The following is a 10,357-nucleotide window of genomic DNA, read 5'->3' as shown; positions in this document are numbered from 1 at the left end:
GGTCTTGTGGTGGTAGATGATTACTCTAGATTTGGTTGGGTACTTTTTCTTTCTCATAAAAATTATGCTTTTCATGCTTTTTCAACTCTTTGCAAGAAAATTCAAAATGAAAAAGATTTAAAACTTGCCCATTTGAGAAGTGATCACGGAAGAGAATTTGAAAACCAAGACTTTGAAAAATTCTGTGATGACTTTGGAATTGCTCATAACTTTTCATGCCCTAGAACCCCTCAACAAAATAGGGTGGTTGAGAGATGGAATAGAAGCCTTCAAGAGATTACTAGGGCCATGCTTTGTGAGAATGAGATTCCTAAATTTCTTTGGGCTGGAGCTGTAAATATAGCTTGTTATATTTTGAATAGGACAATTATTAGAAAAGGGTTGAAGAAAACTCCTTATGAGCTATGGAAAGGAACCCCTCCAAATCTTAAGTATTTTCATGTTTTTGGATGCAAATGCTTTGTACTTAACAATAAAGAAAACCTTGGTAAATTTGATCCAAAATCATATGAAGGGATATTTGTTGGATACTCCACCACTAGCAAGGCCTATAGGATTTATCTCAAAGAACATAGGACCATAGAGGAATCCATATCCTCTAGACCGGATATTGTTCAAAGTGTGGGTGTATGCTCAAGGTTTCAATCTCACCCAAAAGAATCCCATCTTTCGGCCCTTAAGCGCATCATTAGATACATTAAGGGAACTAGTGACTATGGCTTGTGGTATCCTAAATCTGATGACTTTTATGCAGTAGGGTTTTGTGATGCAGATTATGCGGGAGATAGGGTGGATAGACGGAGTACATCTGGAATGTGTTGCTTCCTTGGAAGCTCACTCAACATGTAGTCAAGCAAAAAGCAAGCCACAGTGGCTCTATCCACAGCTGAAGCCGAATATATTTTCGCATCTGCATGTTGTTCACAATTAATTTGGTTAAAAACACAGTTGGAAGATTACAAATTAAAGATCAATAGTATACCCTTATTTTGTGATAATATGAGTGCTATAAACATTTTCAAAAAATCCTGTTTTGCACTCAAGAACCAAGCACATTGAGATAAAATATCATTTCATTAGAGAGCATGTGCAAAAGGGTACTATTGATATTCAATTTGTAAAATATGAAAACCAACTTGCTGATATTTTTACAAAACCCCTCTATGAAGACAGATTCTGCACTTTGAGAAAAATTTTAGGCATGATTGATTTAAGTTCTATTGATAACTTTTGAAATTTTGATTCTGCTCAGTTTTGTCTCGTAGGAATAGACGAGATAAAAATAAAAGTGTGTTGGAAGGGCTGTGATCAAGGGGAAGTCAGCGCCAAAAATTAATTCTCATGGATCCCACCAAATTTCCTTGACCCACTCTGACCATTTTGTTAGTTTCTCTCTCTGCAAATCACAATGTCTTTTTGTTGTCTCATCAAATCTTATTGGAAGTGGTTATTGTCAAATCAAATCCTTCTCTTCACCTAATCAATTGATTCTAGGAAACCACCTTTCAATTTATTTCAAATAAAAGAGAAACTCCTTGGGTATTAACCGCCACTTAATGGACTTTTAATTCCCCTTAATTCTCTCTCCACTCCACATTTATTGCTTCTCTAACCTCCCTCCTCCCTCACTCCATTTGGTTTCTACTCAACCCCTTCATAATCCACTTCTCCATTTTTACTACCATGAAAAAAAAAATTGCTCCTAGGAAAAGCGAACGGCTTCTCTTCTCTCATAAACCGTCCACACCACAATCTCATACCCACATTCATATTCACTCTACATCATCATCTTCTCCCTCACCTCCCTTAAAGCAAACCGACACTATGCGAAGGAAGGTCATAGCTACAAAAACTTCTTCAAGGAAGAAGAAAGAGAGAGTTCCTGTGGAGGAAGAGGAAGAATCTCACACGTCTCCCATTCCATCTCCACCACCATCTTCACCGAAGAAAGCCCCACCTGGGAAGAGTGGCCAGAAATCAAAAAGGATTCGCTCTGCACAATACTAAGGAACCTGCAAACCTGGAATCACTGGACTTCAAGAACAAATTCAGCAAAACACATTCTCACTATGACCCTGCCAGATTCAACTCCTGTGCGTCATATGAATTTCACAAAGAGGTTCTGGAAAAGCGCCATCTCTGTGCAACCTATCTTGTCAACCTTGATTCTCTCACCAACAAAGGGATAAATGTATCCTCTCTTTTTGAACTGCTTCAATGGACTTCATTGCTTCACATCCAAAAACCAGTTTACCCTGGTTTAGTTCGTGAGTTCTATGCCAACTTGAGATTGATTGATGGCACCATCCATTCATATGTGAAGAGAGTTCACATCACTCTTGACACTGCCACCATTGAGACGGCCTTGGGCTACAAGGAGGAAGGGCCGAGAGCATACATGGCCGAAAAGTGGGACTCACAGGTCGGCATCACTTACAAAATTGTTCTTCAACACATTTCTGAAAATCTCTCTGGCTTGGATGGCACTACTCCTACCCACAAAGCCCTTGGACTAACCAACTCTCTGCTTCACAGGATTATCACCCACATCCTGACTCCTCAAAGCGGCTCCCACAATAGAGTAATACTTTCTGACTCTCTCATCATTTTTGCACTTGTTACATCTACTCCAATATCCTTTGGCTATCTTATGATCCGACATATGTGGGAATCGATAAAGAGCACCAAAAAGGCAAATCTGTCCTATGGTATGTTCTTAACCAGTATATTTGAATTTTTTTAAAGTTGACCTTCTGAATGAGGCTGTAGAAAATAAAGTGTCAATGATCAAGGGAGGTGGAGCGGTTAAGGGAACAAAGGGCAAGAAATCTGGGGCTTCGGAGAGTGACTATGAGAGTCAGCCCGAATCGTCCAAGGCGACTGAATCCATTAGGGAAATCCTCACTGAATTTTCAAATATATCTGAACTCATGATACAATTCCATAAAGCAGGACGCAAGTTAGCGTATGAAAATGAGAAGGCTTGGGGAAGATGCAAAGATAAAGTCAGTTTGATGCTAGAAAGTCTTGATGAGGATCCAGGAATTGTAAGTGAAGAAGGGGCTAAAGCATCTGATCTTCAGTTCTCTGATGACTAATCTTCTGTTTAGTATTTGATATTGGCATACTTAGGCTCAATTTGATACTCTGTTTTGGTTTGATACTGTTAGCTCTATAACTCTGTGATACTCTGTGGATACTTTTGGAAATATTTTGGATATTCTGCTTGCTATGTCATAGTCTTTTTGCAGGTGTCCCTTGAAGCCAAAAGGGGGAGGAATTGATTCTGAAAATAGAAACTGAAAAATAGGGGAACTGGAAACTGAAAAACAGGGGATGGAATTATTTTAAGAATTCATGATCACCCTTGTTAAAATGATACAGCTGATGCTTGATAATGCATTTGTTTTATCCTGTGATTGTTGATGTTGATTGATGTTTATCTTGGTAAAATGCTTGGTTGATTATAATTGTGTTGCATTTGTTTTACCTTGATACAATGATTGTTGTTTTGGATTTATTTTTGGCAGTTCCTTTAAAGTTGAAGTTTACTATGGTTTGAGATGATCATGAATGATTAGAAAATTATTTTTGCTATGATCAATTTGCCTTGATTTGATTAGAAAATTTTCAGAAAACATCAAACTGTTTGTCTTTGTATGATTGAGCAGAAAATCATATTATTGATAACAAATGAGTTTTGATTATCATTCTGTTCTGCTCATAAATCAAGTCATTCAACATTACATATTGAATATGTTGAATAACATTGATGCCTTAGGCTTGATAAAAATTGTTACGGGTATGAAGCTTCCCATGGTAATATAAGCATACATCAAGGGGGAGCCATGTGACAATTAGAAAGGGGGAGAAATTCAAATATTTAAAGGGAGTATTCTATACTTCAATCTTTAATTTCTTTCATTTTTAATTTTAATAATGTTTGTCATCAAGAGAGAGATTGAAGAGTTTGGAAAACTCTAAAATAACATTTTTGATGACTAAACATTATTAATTTAATTAATTGCAAAGATATTAATTCATAAATAGTAATTAAATTAATTTTTGCTTTGCAGATTTATCTTTGGGCCGAAAATATAAGAAAATTGTTGCAAACCCATATGATACAAAATTTCCTTGATCCATATGGCTGAATTGATTGTTATGTTCACTTGGGCCAGTCCGAATTACTATTGCAAGCCCAATATACTTATAAACATTCAGCCTTGTGGCTGAGGCAATTTGTGATTATTTGGGCCAGAATTCAAATATTACCTTAATCCCAAATAGTCTCACATGAATGATCCGAAACCATTTGGGAAGGAAAGCAAGTGTTTCTATTGTTTTATGCCTCCAACGGATCTCATGCTTCACCATGAAATGGAATTCAAATTTCATTGAAGTAAAGTTAATAAATGCATGGAAACTATGAGAGAGAAACTGTCATTGATTTGATGGCTTGCCTTAATGAGGCACGCTACCTAAAGCAAAGGGAAGTAAAAGCAAATCATTTTCTTAATTAATTTGTCAATATCATTTGAGTGCTTTTCTTTTCTTCTCTCTCATCTTTCTTTCTTCTCTATTCGGTCATTACATAGCAAACCATGGAAGCAAAAGCTTTTCACCGAAGGGAAGGAGATGCACCTCTAAAGACCATCACAATGATGGCAAGAAAAAAAAACTAAAAGTATGCTGTGGCTAAGATCCTCTCTCACTTGTGGTAAGATTTTGTGAAGAGATCTTGGCTCCTCCATACCAAAAATGGAAGAGAAGATCTCGATCAGAGAAGAAGATCTTGGAGAGGATGGCTTGTCTCTGATTCTGCTCAACCACCACAGAAGGTAGCTAGAGTGGCTACGTGATAGAAGAGGCAGAAATTAGAGCAGATGAAGCTATCATCATCATGAAGCATCAAGGGCCAGAAGTTCATCTTGGAGAGCAAGACAAGGATGAAGGGCTCAGATTGATGAAGAGTGGTGACCAAGGAAGGACTAGAGGTAATTGCATGTTGGGTTTTTGCATGGGTTATCTCTTCTCTCTCTCTGGCCGAACCGGTTCAAGTTGAAGAAGAAGAAGATTGGCTTGGTTTGTTTTAGTTTCAGCCTTGGAGGGTTCTTCCTATAAGTAAGGGCGAACAGTTAGGGTTGATTCAAGGAAAAGAAAAGAGTGAGCACAGAGTTTCTATAGCTCCCCAAGCTAACAGATTTCTTCTCCTTCAATGTTCTCATTTTGTAATTTTTTTGTTTAATTTTGTCATGTCTTGAGTCTCATGGAAAAGGCAAACAGTGAGGTTTGTATGAAAAAGCCATAGAGCGAAAAAAGGCAGAGAGTGCAAAATTAAAAGAAAAAGCCATAGATGTCCTTAGAGTTCCTTTGTACATCTGTGTTGTGTTTCATGATTCTGTGGAAATCCCCTTGTAAGTTGGGTTAGCACTTTACAGTTGAAAGCTTGGCAGTGACCAAGTCAAGTTCAGTTTGGGAATAGATTCTGGACTTGTCCCGGATAGGAAGAATAGTTCCTAGGGAGAATTGGTGTTTGTAATCAAGGATGATTATAGTGAAATTTCATCATTATTGTGATAAAGACTGGATGTAGGCTGCCTTGCACTTAGCAGCTGAACCAGGATATATCTTGGTGTAATTCTCTCTTTCTTCTACTCCATTTCTGTTTCTGCTGCCCAAGAGATAAAACTGAAAATATCTCGTGCTGACTGACGAGACAAAAAGAAAAGTCTCGTGGCTGGGGACGAGATAAAAGAAAAAGTCTCGTGGCTAGTTACGAGATAAAAAGATAAAAAGTTTCCAGAAGTGGTTTCAAAGGCCAGCAAATATTATCAAGCAAAAAGGGGGCTAAGATTCAACCCCCCATTCTCTTAGCCACTGATAACCATCATTAATATCAATAAAATATCAAAATATCATTATGATTTATCTAAAAAATAATTTATATTATATATATGCATATCCCCATGTTTTATAAGATTTTAAAATTCATGTGTCAACGTGTCCCATGTCGTATCATATCCCGTGTCTGTGTCAGTATCCGTGCATCATATGGTTAGACTAATAAAAAATAATTTTTATAAAGGAATATATATTACAAATCTGACATTTATAGAGAATAAATATTCTATAAAATTTACAAAAATGAGATAATCTTAAACCTCATCTTAAATTACATTTTAAGATTGAGTTAAACACATTCTTTCTAAGAAAATATGCATATTTTAATTTTCTTTAAATTAATATTGATATAATTTAATTTGATCTTGCTAGTAATATGTATCATGATATTAATGAACTATGTCAACAAAAGATAGCAAATTAAGTTGCCAAAGGGCGATTCTAAGCGATTTGTAGAAGATTTTAGAGGGAAGAAAAGGTCAAAAGACACTAATTTCTTATTATAACTTTCATTATTCCTGTTGATCTATCCTTTATATTTGCTTAAAATTTATTCTTTTGTTTTGGTCCTCCTAGAGTGATCTTCTTCTCATCATCGTACTCTTGTCTCCTATCTCTTTCTTTTAATTAGTACCTCATTAATTAGCTGCTTCGAATACATGTAAAAAACAAAACCACCAGTAAAGTATCTATTTTTCACATCATGATATGACATGACATTGTGAGGGCTCAAATGGCAAATAAATTAAAAAATGTGGAAGGTGTAGCTAACACACCCTCTACTAAGAGAGGATGGTAGAGGTGAGGCATGAGGTCAATGCAAATTTAGATGACCCACTTAAGAAGAAAATAGACTAATCATCATCATCATCCACTACAAGAAATTATCGGAATAACGATCGATTTAGTGATCGATTCTGATGGTCGTTAAAATCTTGGTCGTCAATTAGAAAATAGCGAGCAACTTCGGTCGCTAACCGTTAGCGACCAACTTTAGCGACCAATTTTTTTAACAAGACCACCAAACCCCTCACCAAAGAGTATCGGTCGCTAAATCGGTCACTAACATAATTGGATGCTAAATGGTGACCAAATTTTTCGTTGCTAAATCTGTACTGAGTAAATCGGTCGTTAAATGGCGACAAACTTTTCGGTCGCTGATTCAGTCGCCGATAAAATCGGTGGCTAAATTGGTCGCCAATACCTAATTTGAAAATCTAAAATCGGCGCTAAATTGGTCGCTAATTCCTAAACTAAAAAACTAAATTGGTCGTTAAAGCGGTCATTGTTCCTAATCTTATAATTATAGATTTTTACTAATTTCGCATTTACCACTATTAAAACTTAATTTCATAAATAATTATATTTCCACAAAATATAAAAAGAATTCAACATAGATCAATTTTTTGAATAAATACAAAAAAATATTCACAGTGTCTACATAAAAATATAGAATTTAAAATATTAAAAATTACTAAATACATCAAATTCCTAAACACTTTAAAATGGTCCAAATGCACCTCAAATTTTAAAGTAACTTTATTCTTTAATCTATGCCTAAATACAAAATATTAGAGGAATGGGAGCACAGTCTTCACTTTGTAACTCCATAAAGCGATCATGATCCCAATCCGATCTTCTAGCATAATCACAAACTATCCACAATCATATGCTTTGGAACACCAACATGAACAAAATTAACAGGCCAACGCACACCTGAAATCCAATGATCAGCCCAGAAATAGGTGGTATTACCAGCACTTAATCTTCAAATAAAATTTCAAAGCAACAATGATCACATGGACATGTTTTTTTGAGAACAAAAGCTAAATTCCAATTTGAAAAAAACATCATTGTATACCTGATTGGCCAGCTCTTTTGTAAATAAGCAAAGTCTTCCTGGCATCATGTTTTTGCATATCAAAGAACTGAAAATTTCATGGGTTAGCATAAATTTAAAAACTAAAGCTAAAGTGAAGTTATCAAAACAAGAAATTAAATATTAAGGTAGACAATTACCACATCCACAAGATTGATGATTCCATCATTGACTGCACAATATATTTTGAAGCTCTCTTTCAATACCAGGGCCAAAGCATATTGCACTAGGTAATTGCTGTAAGCTCCTCCATCAGGTTGCAATAGCGACCAACTATTTTCTCAACCTAATTTTATGTCCGTCGCTAAATCGGTCACTCTCTGAATCGGCCGCTAAATTGGTTGCTAATAGTGATCGATTTCATAACCGACAAACTCAAAGACTAACTTTTTTGTTTTTCGTTGTTGATTCGGTCGCTAAGTTAAAAATTAGCGACTGATTTTAGTGACCAATTTTTTTCTGGTCATATAAAAAATTTATCGGTCGCTAAATCGGTTGCTATTAGTGACCCATTTAGTTGGTCGCTAAAATCGGTCGCTAAGTATAATTTAGCGACCGATTTAGCAATCAACTTTTTTTTAGTCCTAGAAATTATATATCGGTCGCTATTAGCAACCAATTTTTTTGGTCACTAAATTCGATCGCTATTCTGATAATTTCTTGTAGTGATCATCGTCAAGCAATCAAAAGCTATCTAAGGCTACACCAGTCATATCGAAATTAGAAGTAAGATAACCAAACTTCCACTTCTTTAGCAAGGAATCTACATCAATGGGTGAAAGATATTAAAAGAAAAAAAAAATCTAGAGGGTTTTTATTATTTTTAATTATTAGTTAGTTATTAATATTTAAAAATATAAAATAAAATATATTATTAAATTATTAAATTAAAAGAATTAAATTAAAAAATTAAATTTAATTAAATAATAACAAAAAATAACAAATACTGATACCTCCGTAGCATTTTTTTTCTAATTGACTCTATTATAACTATGAATAAATTAATAATCTTATTACTAGAAACATTATTGGTCACACGATAAATACACAAAGGGGCCTTATAGTGTACAGATGTGGGTGTACAGATTTTTGTCTTTTTGTGGCTGAAAAGCGTGTCACTAAAAGTGTTGCTTAAAGAAAAAGTGTTACCCTTAATCGTTAACTTGGCTCTGATACCAATTTTTACTCTTCATATTTTATAATTTGTATAAAATTGAAAATGTTACTTTTATAATTCTGATTTTTATAGTTTTTCAATCTTGTTTTAGTTTATAATAGTCTTTTTTGCATGGATTATTGTTTATAAATTTTTTTATCTGTTTGTCTTTTTCTTGAATATATTTTCTCAAATCTTCAACAACTTCTTTTATTTCTACACTTTCTGTTGTTTCTAAATATCTTTTTAATTTTTCAACCTCATTCTCTATTTTTTCTTTCAACAGCTTTAATTCTTTTAAGTCATAATATGGTTTTCCAGGAATTTATAAATTTTTTAAGTTTAACTCCAACTTGTTTATATTTATTCTTATTTCTATCCTTTTTATTATGAGGTCATCAATTTCGATCTGAAGATTATTTAATTCCCTTTTATACTCCTTTATTTTACTTTTTAAATTTTTCGCTTTTTTTCTTTTTATTTTATTTTCTGGTCTTTCAATCTTTGCATGCTTCATTATTTATTTTAGAATTTCTGCAAATTCTATCATCGCTTCATCACTATTTTCTAGAGATTCTATTAATTTTTCTAACTCTTCAACTTATCTTTTTAACTTGTCATAGATTATTTTTAGAGCTTCAAATACTCTTTGATTTATTTCAGAAAACTGTAAATAATTCAAACGATTTTCTCTTTCAAAGAGCTCTTGTTTCTTATCTTGATAAGTTACATATATCTCTTCTTTATTTATTGTCATAATTTAGTATTTAGGGTTTCATTTAATTTTTCGACCTTTTTTGTTAATTCTTTTATTTCAGAATTTTCTTCTTTAATCTTTAACTTAGATAAACTTAAAGGGCTATTAATTTTAGATTCTCTTATTTGAAAATTTGATGAAACCAATTTTTCTGATGGTTCTTTTAATAATAGAACTGAGTTTTCAATAGCTTTATATTTTGGTATTTCTGTTTTTACAATTTTCTGAAATAATTCATCGACATAAATTCTTTCTCTGTTTTTAAATATTATACTATGATGGCTATTTGTTAAAGCATAATTTATTGCATATGTAATTGAAAATGGTTCATCATCTTGTTCCATTAGATTCTTTCTATGAAATTTATAAGCCAAACTTATAGATCTTCCAAGATTTTCAGTTGATAAAGGTATAGCATATCCAAGATGGGCATTAAATTTAACATTTACGTTTGCCAAATTTCCATGAACAATTCCAATTATTTGATCTATCGGGTCATCAGTAATTCTTTTGTCACAGATTGCTAAACTTATTGGTGAATTAATTCCTTTCATATATGTAGATTTGATTAAGACTTGTATAGTACTAATATGAATCCATCCAATTTTAGATCTTTTTTGTTGATCCTTAATTTTCTCAATCTGTTTACTCAATTCTTCAT

Source organism: Arachis ipaensis, chromosome B01 (genome assembly GCF_000816755.2).
Source record: "Arachis ipaensis cultivar K30076 chromosome B01, Araip1.1, whole genome shotgun sequence".
Lineage (NCBI taxonomy): Eukaryota > Viridiplantae > Streptophyta > Magnoliopsida > Fabales > Fabaceae > Arachis > Arachis ipaensis.
The sequence above is the reverse complement of the archived record's forward strand: the minus strand, read 5'-3'. Positions refer to the sequence as shown.